The sequence below is a fragment of the Saccopteryx leptura genome, chromosome 13 (assembly GCF_036850995.1).
Source record: "Saccopteryx leptura isolate mSacLep1 chromosome 13, mSacLep1_pri_phased_curated, whole genome shotgun sequence".
NCBI classification, from domain to species: domain Eukaryota; kingdom Metazoa; phylum Chordata; class Mammalia; order Chiroptera; family Emballonuridae; genus Saccopteryx; species Saccopteryx leptura.
Window position 1 is genome coordinate 49255440 of NC_089515.1, and position 16254 is coordinate 49271693.

Genomic DNA, 16254 nt, shown 5'->3' on the forward strand with positions numbered 1-16254 from the left:
GGCTGTTTCGTATCAACGGGAGACAAGAAGCTCACGAACCCTCACAGATGCTTTTGGGTTAAGGGCATGCACTGGTTGTAAAACCACTGGCTCTGACTCGGGGTGTGGATAAGAAAAAAACTTGAACCCTACAGCTGAGAAGATATGGCTGCTCTTCCCTAGGACTGTTAAACCTGCGTCCTGTGTTTGCTCGTCATCCTGTCAGTCACTTTCCTTAAAAAAAAACAAAACACAAAACCCCCCAAAAACCTGCAAAGGACCTGAATTCAGAAGCACCACATCCCGAGTTTTTTCCAGAGGCGAGGCCCTTATCTGGAGGGTACTATATTAGTCATTCCGGCCTGGACGCTAGGCTAGGACCCCCTCGATGAGCCCCGAGGAGTCCGCACTGCGGGGCGCAAAGCCACAGCTTCAAACCAAAGGTTTCATCACCAGCCAATCGCTGGCCTGGGCCCCTCAGGATAAACCAGAAACCTCTACGGGAAGTGAATGACACTAAGACAAGCCTATTGGCGCTGAGAAGATGAGAACGAACCAATTGTATCGAAGAAGTTGTTGTTAGGAGGAAAGGAGACGCCAGCGAGCGTGCGTGGGGCCGCTCCGGGGAGGGCGTGGCAGGAAGCATTCCGAGCCAATGGCCGCCGTGGGCGGGTGGCGGCGCGCGTGCGCGCTGGGACCTGGGGCTGCGGGCGGGAGGCGGGAGGGTGGAGGAGGGGATCGGGCAGGGACGCGGCGGAGCTGTTGCCGCCGCCGCAGCCGCCGCCGCAGCGAAGAGGCCATGTTGTGTGGTGTGTGGGGCGGGGGGGAGGAGGAGGAGGGAGTAGAGCGGAGAGAGGAGACGGGAGAGAGACACCACACACACACGGCACAAGATGGCCGGAGAGGCAGCAGCAGCCCGAGCTGTCAGGCGCTCCGCCGCGGTCGCGGGGCCCCGCGGGCTGCTGAGGAGCTGCGCCCGGGCGGCCCGCCGGCCCGCGGGAGCGAAGCGGTCGCGGCCGAGACGAGATCGGCCGCGCGCCGGGGTTGGATCCCGCGGCAGAGGAGCCCGGGAGCGGCCCGGCCCGCGACACCGAAAGCGCCGCTGCGGCAGCGGCCGCGGAGGCTCCCTGGGGCCCGGCGGCTCGGCCCGCCCGGCTCGGCGCTGGCGGGCGGGCGGGCGGCCCGGCGCCGGCACAGTGTGCGGGAGCCCTTGGGGGGCCGGCAGCCGCGCTCGGACTCGGTGAGTGGCTCCCCGGCCCCCTTTATTGTCCTTTGTCCTTGGGAGGGAAAGCGGAATGTCCTTGAGGGCGCGAGCAGGAGGGGGTGGCGGCTGGGCCTCGCCGGCCCTGGCTCTGGAACCCCGCCGGCGTCGGGAGCGGGCTGCCTGGGCTGGAGGCGCCGCGGGGCCTCGGGGCCCGGGGCCGGGGACTCCGGGGGACCCTGCGGCGGGCGGGCGGGGGGCGCCTCTCGGCCGGGACAGGGGCGGCGGCGGCGGGGACCGCGCGGCCGGAGCCCCTTGCTGTCCGGGTGAGCTGTTCTGATATTGAAGGTAACAGCAAAGAAAGCCCTTTCGGGGTCACCAGCGGGGAGCTTTGTAGCCTCTTTCCGGTAAGGTGGGAACCCATCGTGATGGTCGTTTGTACAAGAACAATGGAGCCCTGGCTACGTTGAAAGAAAAATAAAACTTGTGTTTCTTTTTTTTTTTTTTTTCCTCCTTCTTTTGGGTGTTGGCTCTTAACTCTTTCAAAGCCGATTTTGCAAAGGGCTGCAGTGTTCACAGAGGAGAAGGGACTTGCAGCTTATTAAAAAACCTTGATGACGTTGAGGTTGTCTTTTAAAATGCAAGTTGGGAGGAGTGCGTCCGGTATTTGAAAAATTAGGAAGAGAAATGAACTCTAATGTCAGGGCCGTCTAATGGGAGTAAATTTTGATTATGGTGCTAGACGATGACGTTTGATTAATATAGGTTATTGCTACCGAGTGTATTTGGCATTCTGGTGTTTGAATAACGATGAGATATACTGTGTTGGTACTTTTTAAAGGGTCATAAGGAGCCGTTATCTGTAACTTACCATACCCGAATGTTAGAACGTACTTGGGTCAGTTCCTAGACTTTTAAAAGTTTAAGTTAATCATTTTGTTATTTTTAAAAATATAATCTGTATTATCAGGAGCCATGATCGACAAAACTTTTAGGTAGGTATATTTTGATACCACATGCCTTTGTGAAGTTACTTTCTCGCAGTGTAAATATTAAAGTAGGATTGCTCTCGGTAATGGACGAAGAAGAGAAGCCATATTTGTTGCATTTGTTGCATACATGAAAATCTAGATATTCTTAAAACGGAATACTGTTTTCATTATATAGATCAGTTTCAAAAAAAAAATCTTCAGAATCCTCTGGGTGAATTTGAAGATTTGTTTGGGAGGGAATTGAATGGTTTGAACAAACCACAAATGCAAAAAAACCTTTGTGTATTTGGTATTTGTCTTCATTCTGCGGTAGCTCCTGTGTTGGAAAGGTGCAGATTTATGTAAAAATAGTGTTGGGCAAATTTACGTAGTAATTATGAGATCAAAGGTACTGCTCTAATTGATCGACCATATTTCTGAGGGTGTTTCTGTCAGTAAAATTGTTTTATTTCTGAATAGCATTCATATAGTGCTACATGTTACATCAGTTGCGCATATCTTGATTTTTCCAGGATCTGTTGTTTAAGTACCACTTTTGTTTTTTCAAATTAACATTTTTGAAATTTTTGAATACTTCAAAGTGGTTTAAAATTAATATTCTGGTTCTGGAATTTCAGAATCCTTTTTGATTAGTGAAATGCAAAATAATTGCTGGCAATTTAACCTACGATCTTTTTTACATGAGTAATGGGGGAAGGGGGAGACTGACGAAAATGTTGAAGACCCTGGTTTGAAATTGAATAAAGGTCATAGATAGATACTGCATGTATTAGACTTGCTTAAAAGACAAAGCTAATATCCCACTTGGTGAGATCAAATAACTTGTAGTTTAAAAATTTAAAGTAACCAGTGGCCATTTTAACTTCACTAATTTCTCCTTGAAGAGTTAATTCTGAATTACTCATTTTAAAAGGTATTTCTAGATGGTAAGGGAAATGTTAAGATTTCAGTCTTTGAAAATGGTAAACTTGATTTATTTTTATGTTATTTGCCGTCAAAAGAAGAAAAATAAAAACAAGGTCATAATCTTAAATCTGTCCAAAGATGTAATCTTACGTATTTTTTTTTTAATTTCAACGCCTTAATCACAAGTGTTGATATATGCAACTAAGTGATGAGAAAACAAAGACTGATAGATGTTAAGATAAGAAATAGCTACAACCTAAAATGTACAGGTAGTGGAGGATGGGTTGTCCCTTAAATTTATCTGTAGATCATGCCTGTGAAATCTATTTTCTTCATTGTTTCATCACACTGAAATTTAGGCAAAGAAATGTTTAAAAAGACATTGATATCATCTTCCTTTTTTTTTTTAAGGTAACTTGCAACATTTAAATTTGGTTGATCATGGTTCTGAACAAATACAGCTCTTTTATTTGAGGTAAGACTGGGTAAATTTTTATTACTTTGATATAAAAATGAGCTTATTAGGTTTAGTTTTCGTTCTTTGGTTATTTATATTTCCAGTAAGTAGTGATTGTGAGCATGAATAAATATTTGAAGTAATTTTACAAAGTCTTTAAACCTTGTCATTGGATGGAGAAAGAATACGTACATAGCCATTGTAACTTACTGTGCCTTTTGGATAGTTTAAAATACTGAAGGTCCTTTATTCCTTTGTTTGAATTTGGGAACAAGACTGATGATATTTTGAAGAAAACCATGAACCTAAGATACACTTTTTCTTTTTTGTTCTCTAATATATTGGGCAAACAGATTTAATCTTCTAAATATGTAAGTAAATAAATTTTTTGGAATATTTGAGCTAGTTAGTATTCCTACTCATAGATTTTAGGAAAGAACATTTTAAAAATCAGGTTTTGTGAGGATAGATTTTAGTTTTTGATTCTTTCATATGATAAAAAGTTTTAAAATACTTAACCCTACTTGCTGTTGGTTGTTTGATCAATAAATTGTTGAGAATATTTTTTTTCCCCCAAAAGAAACCATTTTGAAGACTGAGACCGTGGAGTTTTATCTTTGAGGATAAAGGAAATCTTTGAGAAAGTCTGTATCTTACATAGCAAGTAAGTAAATGTTTTTGTCCCACATCTGAAATTTGATAGCTACCACTATTTGAGTAGGAAAATACCTGTAAACTTTGTCAACATAAACTGTAGACTGTGTATCTGTCTTGAAAAAGGGATGAGAAAAAACCCATCAAATTCCATTTCCTTACATGAAAGCACTTTGTATTAATATTGAAACAGTTCATACATGAAGTTTCTACGAGAACAGTAAGACGTTTAAGTACTTTGCAAGAAAATGGTGCTTCAGGATTATGGTTAAATCAGTAGTTGAGTCATCAAAAGATCTTTATGATCTAAAGTGTACATTCTTTTTGATGATACTGATCACATTAGAAATGACCTAGATTTTGTATTTGCAGATCTTAGGACTCTTAAAAGAACTACATTTCAGAAACTAAATGGACAGTTTTACAGTCTGATTGCTATTTAATGGATTTTAAATAGTTATTTTACTAATTTTTATAAGTTGGTTTTCAAACATATAAAAATAAGTTATTTTATAGGAAACTAGAATAATGCATCCAAAGAGACCTCCATAGCTTAGTAATTATTTTTAAGTCATGAAAAGGAGGAAGTACTATTCAGTATGCATACAATAATTTTACATCTTAAAACTAGATATGTGAGTGAAAAAAGTAGGTTCACTGATAATTTTCAGAAAATATTCTGAGTACTGAATGAAAATTAATGTCAAGCTGATACTAGTAAGGATTTATCAAAGAAAATATATAATAGTATATACATTAAGGAATTGAAGAATAGCCAAGTAACTATTAATTAGTATAAGAGCAAGTTCACCTTTGTTTTTGGGAATTTATATGCAAAATCTTTTATCTGTTAGTGGTTGCTTATTGTATTGATTTAAATAGGTGACACGGGCAATATTTTTGCCTTTGTTTTAGTCTAATATTTCTTATCCAGTCCTTTGCACTTTGATCAGATTTGTTTTTATGGTGTGTGTGCAAAAGAAAACACACGTTAGACCTTTAACTATAGTGTCTTAAAGATATAACACACAAAAAATTCCAAACATCTTTTATCCCAAGCTTCTTAACAATGTCAGTGATAGCATTTCCTCTGTGTTTGGATATGAGATTGTCATTGAGATGTGGTTGGGCACTTACAAAAATTGAGAATTGGGTCTCTAAAGACACAAAGGTATGAGAAGTGTAACGAAAGACTATAAATGGCAGTAATTGATAATGACCTACGAAAGGTGCAGTTTAACCCATAGAATAAAAAAAAGGACAGTTGAAGATTAGAAATGTTAGATGAAGATTTTTATCTATTTTAGTGTCAATAATTACAGAAGAATCTAAATGACGTAACTTCTAAATTCATTCCCAATCTAATGGAACACAACTTCTATCACCAGCAAGATGAAGGATTGTAATAGATTACATTTTAAAAAGGTCTTCATGTACTTTATTTCATGACAGTGCTTTTATTGAGTGTTTTGATGTTTGCTGCTTCCACGCGTGTACAGTGGGCAGTGATAGTTTTGATGGGCATAAGAAATGATGGGCATAAGAAATGAAAGCAAAGATAAATGTAGATACTATTATTTTAAATTACTGTAATTCACAAGAAAAGTAAATTATTTAGTTTACTACTATTTTTCTGCTTCGAGTATCAACGTAGGAAATGCTTTTAAATGTTTACTTTTAATGTAGCATTTTGGACTAATTCTCGAATCATAAGAGTCTCTCAGTTACTTTGGTGATTAGGTTGGATTGCGTTTGTTACGGATAGCTGTTTAAACTACCTGCACTTCTACAGACATGAAAGCCATACTTATACTGAATCACAAGGTTTTCCTGAGCCATGACTTGACACTTAGAGGTTAGATTATGGAAATAGGTACTTTTGAATATAAAATTTTTTTCAAGTTTAGGTTACCGTTATTCAGTGTCTTGATTATTAAAGCGCTGGACAACCAATTATTTACTTTTCTCTCAGATTTAATTCTTTGTTGAGAGGAGTAACGGGAAAAAGGTAATTTGAGGCCATCTCCATCTTCTGCATTAATGAGAGGTAGAGGGGTGTGATGGAAAATATAACTGAGGCCCTGGCCGGTTGGCTCAGTGGTAGAGTGTCGGCCTGGTGTGCAGCAGTCCTGCGTTCGATTCCTGGCCAGGGCACAAGCGCCCATCTGCTTCTCCACCCCTCCCCCTCTCCTTCCTTTCTGTCTCTCTCTTCCCCTCCCGCAGCCAAGGCTCCATTGGAGCAGAGATGGCCCGGGCGCTGAGGATGGCTCTGTGGCCTCTGCTTCCGGAGCTAGAGTGGCTCTGGTTGCAACAGAGCAACGCCCCAGAGGGGCAGAGCATCGCCCCCTGGTGGGCAAGCCGGGTGGATCCCGGTCGGGTGCATGTGGGAGTCTGTCTGACTGCCTCCCCGTTTCCAACTTCAGAAAAATACAAAAAGAAAAGAAAAGAAAAGAAAATATAACTGAATTCCGCAGTCATGGTTTCCAACTTCAGGAAAATACAAAAAAAAAAAAAAGAAAAGAAAAGAAAATATAACTGAATTCCGCAGTCATGAGACCCAATCTCTAATGTAAATTAGCCTTGTGATCTTGACATCTTATTCACTGTATACCTTAGTCTCCTAGTTAGTATGAAGTACTTGGAGTTCCTAATCTCTTAAGATATCTTTTAGTTCTTAAATTCTGATATCTTAAATTCCGTGATAAAAATAATAAAGAGAGCCTAATTCTCTTACAAATCCTGGAGAATAGTTTTTGTAATTTTTGCCTTACAAATCATGTATTTTTTTTGTGGAACTATTTCAAGAATAAGAGACTTGGGCAATAGTGTGCCTGACTTTCCCTTTCTTTTTCTTTTCTTTTCTTTTCTTTTCTTTTTTTTGCAGAGACAGAGTCAGAGAGAGGGACAGACAGGAAGGGAGAGAGATGAGAAACATCAATTTTTCGTTGCGGCTTCTTAGTTGTTCATTGATTGATTTCTCATGTACCTTGACCAGGGGGCTATAGCAGACCGAGTAACCCCTTGCTCGAGCCAGTGACTTTGGGCTCAAGCTGGTGAGCCTTGCTCAAACCAGATGAGTCTGAGCTCAAGCTGGCGTCCTTGGGGTCTCGAACCTGGGTCCTCCACATCCTAATTCGACGCTCTTATCCACTGTGCCACCACCTGGTCAGGTGTACCCAACTCTCTTAATTTTAGGCATTCCAAAGTATTAATAAATACTGTAAATGAAGACATGTTGGGAAATTGATCTTAAAAAGCAGTTAAGACGCTCCTGGCCTGTGGTGGCGCAGTGGATAAAGTGTCGACCTGGAATCCTGAGGTTGCTGGTTCGAATCCCTGGTCTTGCCGGGTCAAGGCACATACAAGAAGTGACCACTGTGGGTGATGCTTCTCGCTCCTCCCTTCTCCATTTCAGTCAGTCTCTCTCTCTCTCTCTCTCTCTCTCTCTATTCCTCCCTCCCTCCCCCCAAAAAATAAAAATTAAAAAAGGCAGTTAAGATGTGAAATTGTCTTGAATCAATTAAGACTTAAAATGATATGAAAGCATTATTTAGAATTTTAATAGTAATTATTTGACAACTGTTTAAAGTTTAGTTTAATGAAGCATTTGCAGCTGACTGTTGGGATTACAAATGAGGATTTATAGTTTATGTGCCTGACATAATCAATCTCCTTTAAGAAATCTCTGTACACGAAAGATACCCTTGTTTTCCCGACTGCCTTTCCGTTGCAGATTGAGTGGCTTAATTCAGACTTAATTTTCAATTTGGCTATTATTTCTAGGTGTGATTAATCATTACAGTTTAAATTCAAGAATATTATCAACTTTTTAAAAAACTGACTTGATTTTTTTATATAGCATTCTTCCTACAGTAATTTGATAGTTTTGATTTAAACATTGTATAAAGCTAGTTTTGTGTTTGGAAAAAAATTTGCTTTTGAAGTTAAATCATTTATTTGAAATAGAATAGTCCCCAAAGAATTACCATATTTCCCCATATATAAGATGCTCCCATGTATAAGACGCTCCTCAATTTTGGGGCCCAAAATTTGAAAAAAAAAATTACATAAAGTTACTGAACTCAAGTTTTATTCATCATAAAATTCATACAACTCATTACTGTCAGAACTCCTGTCCATTAGCTCGTCTTCATCTGTCTGATGACGAATCACTGTGTTTAACAATGAGCGCAGAAACAAACACGAAAAAGTGGGAAATGCAGTTAAAAACCCCCCAACAACCACTGTATAAGACGCACCCAGTACTACTGAGATCCTAAATTTCCAAAAAGTGCGTCTTATACATGGAGAAATATGGTATTACTACATAGTAATCGTAAGTTTAATTTAGATATTATCATAGACATTTCACATAACTTGAATGAATGGTTTGTGAGTTGTGGCAAAGTTGTCTAATGACTTTATTACTACCTTATTTTTGTGGAAGATATTTTTAATTTCATAATGCTCTGCTTTTATTCTTGATTTAAATGTTAAAAATTGTTTTAAGATGATTGAATCAAATACAAGAAAAGCACAAATGGACTCATGATAATATGAAACGACTAAATCTTTGTCTTTCTTTTAAAGAAAGAGAAGGGACAGGAAGTGAGAGAGATGAGAAGCATCAACTTCTGGTTGCAGCACTTTAGTTATTCTTTCATTGCTTCTCATATGTGCCTTGACGAGCTGGCTCCAGCTGAGCCAGTGACCCCTTGCTCAAGCCAGCGACCTTGGATCATGCTGGTGATCTTGGGGTTTAGAACCTGAGACCTCAGCGTTTTAGGGCCACGCTCTATCCACTGCAACAGCATTGGTCAGGCTGTCTTTGCCTTTTATTATAAAAGGCCCAGCAATCAAAATGGTTATTTATATAACACCTATGATTTCATATTAAATGAGAATCTATATATCTGCAAAATATTGAAGATAGGAATATGAGCAAAATAATCAACTCTCTTAGTCTGCACAAGCCAGTCTCGGCTTCCCTCTCTGAAGGAAGGCAAAGGGCTGCGAAGGGTTTGGAAAGGAGCCAGTATGGTAGTGTACCTCGGTGTCAGTGATTTTTGTGGTAGACAGAGTGAGATCCTAGTCTTTTTCTGTTTCTGGTGGAGGGTGGACCCAGAGGTACATACTTATTTTGGAAGGTAACTTTTTTATAAACACATTATCAGAAAAATTGGCTTTTCTTTTACCAATATTCCTTAAATCAGTTCCATTCTTCTCTTAGGGGTTATATCAGTTTGTTTTAGTTGGTTGATTTAGGATTCTTCTTTGTTTAGAAAATCCTCTCTTCCTTATAAGGTCTGATTAAATCAGAAGCTTGAAAATAAATTGCTGTTCCTTGTATATTGCTTTGTTACCTGTTATGTTAGCACTTTGCTCTTAGAGGTAATTTTGAAGCAGGTTTTTGCTGTACTGACTATGATTATACAAGACGACTCGGTATTTAGATTCCGTAAGGCTATCAGGAACTTGCTTTATAACTTAAAAATCTGAAACCTCACCATGGAAAAGCACTTGAATAGCTTAATTTTAATTTAAATCGTAAACTATTCCTTTCTAAAAATTATTCAATTACTAGACTGTAATACTGAACTTTTAAACAGCTTTTTTGGTAGTTCTACATATCATGATTATTATAATCATACTGAGGGCAGGAGTGAGTGAAAGCAGTATAGCCTTACATTCGGAAGGTAGTTGAGATATGGGAAACGAATCTTTCACATTTAGTTTTTGAGGTATTTCAGTCTTAACTAGTAAAAAGTATGACATTTTTGTTATCAAGTACATTTTTCAGAAAGGGTAGTGTTTGAATTGAGTAGGTCAGTATAAAGAGTTTTAAATCCTGCCTAAGGATTTCTTTCTAACTCTTTATTTTAGAAACTAGCACATGATAATGTGATAAGTACATGGTAATGGAACATGCTGTGATAAATATAAAGTGAGCAACATGGCCTTGCAGGTAGGTAGGGAATGGAAGTTTTCCTTTAGAGGTTTTAGTGGCGGATTAGATGACAGACCAGAAGGTAAAATAATTCTGTACTATAAAGGAGTGATGTCTCTGTTAAACATGTAGGTCCTTTGTTGGGAGTTCTTGGGGACTGAGAATTAGAATTATTTATGTGTTTTTATAGTAACTGATTCTACAGACGAGCCTCCTGCACAGACAAATTTAAGAGTCTCTGGGGTAACACTTCTCATCATCTGCTTGGTCTTTATTGTTCCTAACTCCATACATGTCTTGGTCTTCTGGCAAGTGATCCTGACGTTTCTGAATAAATCATGGCATGTTAATGATCTAGTTTTGTTTTTGTTTTTTCTTTGCATAAGATTATATTCTTTGTGTTTTCTGCAGAAATGTGAATCCTGAGACTGAATCTCTAAGGGACCTGTCCAACATAATAGATCTTTGTGGAAGCATTTAGTAAGTTTTATTCAATTTACATGTTTCTTTTCTCTAAATCTTTTAAATTTTAAATGTGACTTTGGAAATTTTGAGTAACGGAGTCAAAATTATAAAAATGTAGAGAGATTTAGTAAAGCTCAAAGCGGCAAAAAATGTAAAACCAATATGGTTAAATGTGTGTGAAGTTTATTGATTAAATTTTTCTTACTAATTTATTTGAACCTATTATTATTTTCTACTTTCTTCACTTAGACAGAGGTACAAGGTACAATGCAGAGAAGCTGACCTTTGAGCATGTTTCTAACATCACCTTCGTTCTGGGTGATGGTAAACTCCCATATTTTTGTATATTAAGTTTTATTGGAATAGCTATACATTGTTGGTCTGGTTTCATACTACAGTACATCTGCAGAGTTGAGAATAGTTGTAGCCAATGGCCACAAACCTTAAATATTTACTGTCTTGTAAGGAAAGGATGGACCTTCTTTTGTCCTAGTTCCATCTCTGTTGACAACCTTACCTACCTATATAGACACACAAGCCCTTGGGTTCTCTTTTGGTAATAGAAGATACTTTTTAGTGGGTTTCAGGGTGGTATTCTAATCAATTAAGTAATTCTGAACTTCTCTTCCCTTAAACTTGAAAGCCCAACAAAAACTTCTCTCACACTGGAGTTGTGCTCTGATATTTGAAGACTTGATTACAAAAAGAAAAATATGACTTGGTCACAGTTACTATTGAATAGTTTTTCTACCTCCCAACCTGAGACATAGTGGGAAAAGAGTTAGTGGTAAGGAATTTGGATGAATTCTCAAAAGGATTTATTTATTTTTGACAAAAAATTTTATGTATGACAATTACCTATTAGCTATTTTGTAAGCATACTTATTTTTGAATCCCATTTTGGGAGTCTAGATTCTAGATAATAATTTTTGCTTCTAATTACTACTTCAAATTCTGTTGTATAAATGGCTATTAAGGCCTGCAAAATAGTAAAGTTTTTATTTTTGGTTTTTGATGGTCCCAGATGAGAACTTTCATTGACCTTGTCTTACCATATCTTAAAGAGATTAATTGCCTGGCATAAAGTAGATGTTCAGTAAGTACTTGTTGATTTATCATGTATAGTTTTTATTACACATTACCAACTAGTGTTTTGGGTCTAATAAAAGTGAAATTCATTATGAAACAAGTTTTTTTTTTAAACATAATTTTTTACTGCTTTAAATATTAATTTTTTGGTATGCCTGAAAGCTAAAACTTTGACTCACTGAAAATTAAAACTGACAAATGTTTTAAGCAGGTATAGTCATGTTTTGAACTAATAGAGGGAATTAATAGTTGGCTGGTCTTTTTCATATCATTTTGTAGTTAGTTTTTATGCTGACTTTATTAGGACCCAGATTTTTTCATATATTGTAATCCTATAGAGGATTTGAGTTCTTTCTGGGTAGTAAGACGAAAGATGTGAATTTTCTACTCAATGTTTTCTTTTCTTTTTTTTTTTTTTTTTTCATTTTTCTGAAGCTGGAAACGGGGAGAGACAGTCAGACAGACTCCCGCATGCGCCCGACCGGGATCCACCCGGCACGCCCACCAGGGGGCGACGCTCTGCCCACCAGGGGGCGATGCTCTGCCCATCCTGGGCGTCGCCATGTTGCGACCAGAGCCACTCTAGCGCCTGAGGCAGAGGCCAAGGAGCCATCCCCAGTGCCCGGGCCATCTTTGCTCCAATGGAGCCTTGGCTGCGGGAGGGGAAGAGAGAGACAGAGAGGAAAGCACGGCGGAGGGGTGGAGAAGCAAATGGGCGCTTCTCCTGTGTGCCCTGGCCGGGAATCGAACCCGGGTCCTCCGCACGCTAGGCCGTCAATGTTTTCAAATTCAAGACCAGTACAAAGAATTTTGAAATCCAAACCATCTGCACCAAGAACCTTACTAACATGATAGGAAGGGTCAATTTCTGCTCCGATTATAATTTTATATCCATCTGTCCCTTTGGTTTTGTAGTAAGTATTCACTGTTTACCATGATTTAATGAATTGTGGCATTATTAGAGCCCCTTGTTTGTAAAATCAAGAATAATTAATCATGTCTTTGTCCTTGTATTTTACCCTGTCCCCCACATTTTTGTTGCTATTAGAAATTGAGGGTTTGTTGGGAAATAGAGGTAAGGAGATTGCTTCTTTTGGGGGAGCAGTTTTTCAGGCCAACCCAGCCGTGAGCCGCGTGCTTGCGTTTCACCTCACCGAGTTTTTATTTTACATTGTCTCTGATTTTGGAAGAAATTTACTTAATTTAGTTAGAATTTAAAGAAAAGAAGTCCTTGCTCAAAAAAATTTGTTTATTTCTAAATATATAACATCTTGTAATTTCAAGAGTTATTTTCTATCTTCTTACCATGGTAGATTTTTTTACCTTAGAATAAGCAATTTTCCATGAAAAGAAGGCATAAACCAGTGAACTTTATAGTGAAGTCTTAACTTTGCATAGTATGAGTTTGAGCTTAGCTTGTGTGTGAAATACACGGCAGATGTGGTTCTGAGGATGGAATTCTACATGAAACCATCCTCCCATCAGTCTGTCTGTAGTACCACACAAGTTACTGGAGAGACATGGAGTCCTAGGGCTTGGGTATCTCAGCCCTATCCCCTACTCAAGTTTTTTTTACTGATGTTATTTCGGTGCAAGACTAAATTCTCTTTATAAGGATAATGTATTTTGTCTTTAAATGATTGACTCCACAATCCAGTGGATTCTTCAGATATTTCATTACTGTTGGAATAAAAATCATTTGAACTTACTGAATATAGTAAGGTTAGTGTGTAGGCCTCTGAGCACTGTGGTTATTGTTATATATTAGAGTAATGGCTCACATTTATTGTGGTCTTTGTGTACCAGGTAATGCAAATGCTATACACGTACTATCTCATTTAAGCCTCACACGAAGTAGGTACTCTGTTTTACAGATGAAGAACTGGATTTTGTTCTTCAAGAATATTTCTAGGATTACAGAACTCAACGTCTGCTCTTTTAAATTTTTTAACATGACTTTGCTTGTTAAACCATTTCAGGTTTTGTAATAATTTGGAATTCCACAAAAATGAATGGCTCACTCCTAAATCCCTCGCTCTCCCTGTAGGTGCTTTGATGCTTGACTGAGCGTTTTTACTTGGTAACAAGATTTCTCACTTTTGGCTTTTGATTGGCTTTGCCGGGAGTGCCGATGGATGATTCTTCTCCTGGCACTCCTTTTTTCCTCCTCCCCTGTTATCATTGTAAATAGGTGACATATGTCATAACATGACCAATATGGTATTTTCTAATCTCTTTTTATTACACAAACTAGTGATTTCATTAATTTTGGAATTAAAAAAAAGAAGAATGGTATTTAAAAGGAAATTTTATGTAAAGCCCTGGATAAATTTTACCTCTTGTTCTGTGGCAAAAGAATGTAGAGCATTATTGACTTATCATTTCATGAACTAAATTGAATAAATTACACCTATAACCACTGAAATGATTGTAACTTGCTATCAATGCTTTAGTTTCATTGTTCATAATATTTTACATCCCCAACTTCATTTAGAGCTCAATTTTGCATCAAAGCAATAGAGATTGGAGGAAAATTGGTTTATAATTGCAAGAGGAATGATGATATTTTTATTTTTACAGTTCTCTATAGAAGTGTATGTCCCTTAATTTAAAGTAATGAACAATTCAAGTGGAAGATATTTTAATGGTGTGGGGAACCAAAGGAGTTATTTAGTTCTCCTTTTCGGTTGGAGAGAAATCGGCAAAATATATTAAGGAGAAATATCTTTTGTTTATTACTGATGTCATGATACTCATTCTCAGTGCTTTATTTGTTTGTTTTGTGGGTGATAGTGTTTCTTGGTTAACCAAATACTAGATTTTTCTATTGTATATAGTAGGCAACGAATCCTAATTATAGTTGAGGATATAAGGTGTTAACTACCTAATAAGCAGGAATGCCCTTATATTTACTAACCGCTTAGTTACTCAGACTATTTCTCTAAATTTAGTTTCAGAGCTGCAAAATCTAATAAGTTTAAATTTATTTTTGTGATTATGATGATCTTGATGAGTCAGGATCAATTAATGGCAATATCTCCTGGTCTCTCACTTGTCCGTTTAATTCAAATTATTTAAATAATGGATTTGTTGTTTTATGAGGAACATTTGCTATTTTGGCAGTGGGACTATTTTGTTATTTAATTTGAAATCTGATGACATTTTATGGCAAATATCAAATAAGCCAGGGCGATATTTTGCCTTTTTTAATCAGTTTTTCTACCGACTACGTATTTCCTGCAATTTTAGCTATACACCTAAAGATGGTGGCATCTTTATTATCTGTGATATCTAAATAAAATTAACATCTATTGGACTGGGAAACTATGCTATGATCCACTGCTTTGTTGTTTTTATTTTATCCTTTAAGATTCTTTTACATAATTAGTTTTAATTGAAGAAGCTTGGAAACTTTTCTGCATTGAGATTTAAAATCTCAATATTGCTGTAATTTAGCTTTCCAGGATTTTCGAATTTGAATTTTTGTCTTCTCCCAGTGTGACAATATCACATTTAACTATAAAAATTTATCTTTTTACTGCTACATGTATCTGTGATAGTAAAAGAACTTTGTTACTATCTACCATAGTCTTTGACAAGTTGTATGTGTAGTACATACAACTTTAAAACAGTTTCATAGTCAAAGCTGTTAACACAATGAAAGCTTTGTGTATTATAAGAGTATCTTCAAGGTGGATGGATGTTCTCTGTTTGAAGGAATAAGATGATTGGTATTCCAACAGCGTTTTTTTCTTTTAATGTTTTCATCAAGCACCCAGTCAGCTTGAAGAGTCTCAAATGGACCCTACCACTGAGAAATCAAGATGGCAGTCCACTATGGGGAATAGAGGAAAATGGATTAATGCAAGAATGCTGTGATAAAGTACAACCAAGACAGGGTTCTTTTAACATGGATTTCATGAAATAAATGAAGACAATAGGTTTCTTATCCAACACAAGTGGACAGTGGATTTGACTTTCTAAAGGCTTTTTGTATCATTTTTGACATTTGAAGATGAAAGATGGCACCTGAACAGAGATGATAGTTTGTATGCCTGAAATTTTTTCAGTTTGATTTGTATGAATATGACCTTGTGGAATGTTAACTTTAATAAAATTTCTAACACTTTAAAATTTCCAAGTTTGGCCTTTTTTTTTCTTCTGAGCTTAAGATTGATTAAATTAAATGTTTGGTTATCGCCGTAAATAACACTTTGGCTTTTACAATTGTCCAACTGTAAAGTGCACAGAATAAAGCTAGTAGAATGGCAGTGGTGTGCTGGGAAGTATTTTACTTGGTTGATTAAGATTTCTCTCCACAACGTTATGGAAATTTATCTGTGCTTTTAGAGATGGTCATTTGGTTGAAATGCTGTTTTATGGTTTGTTAAAAGATCTTGCAAAATAACTGACCAATGGGTAATAATAGACTCTTGACCTTGCCACGTGATTTTAAGGAACTTTGAAAGCAGAATATGTTTTGTCTTAAGATTCTGGAAGATTGATAACAGCATTTTGGAGTTATTTTGTGTTGATAAAATGATCTTTTTAACCTATGCTTCTT

General features: G+C 37.8%; 1 long non-coding RNA gene across 2 annotated transcripts; it reads left to right on the forward strand.

Annotated features, from left to right (window-relative positions):
* Nucleotides 1–812: 812 nt before the first annotated feature.
* On the forward strand, nt 813–15691 carry LOC136384545 (uncharacterized). Of its 2 annotated transcripts, none has more exons than XR_010747612.1 (5): nt 813–1219; nt 3490–3553; nt 4116–4199; nt 10548–10616; nt 15463–15691. It is a non-coding gene; the product is annotated as an uncharacterized lncRNA (long non-coding RNA). The 2 variants fall into 2 exon arrangements; XR_010747613.1 differs by lacking the exon at nt 813–1219 and adding an exon at nt 1319–1528.
* Nucleotides 15692–16254: the final 563 nt, after the last annotated feature.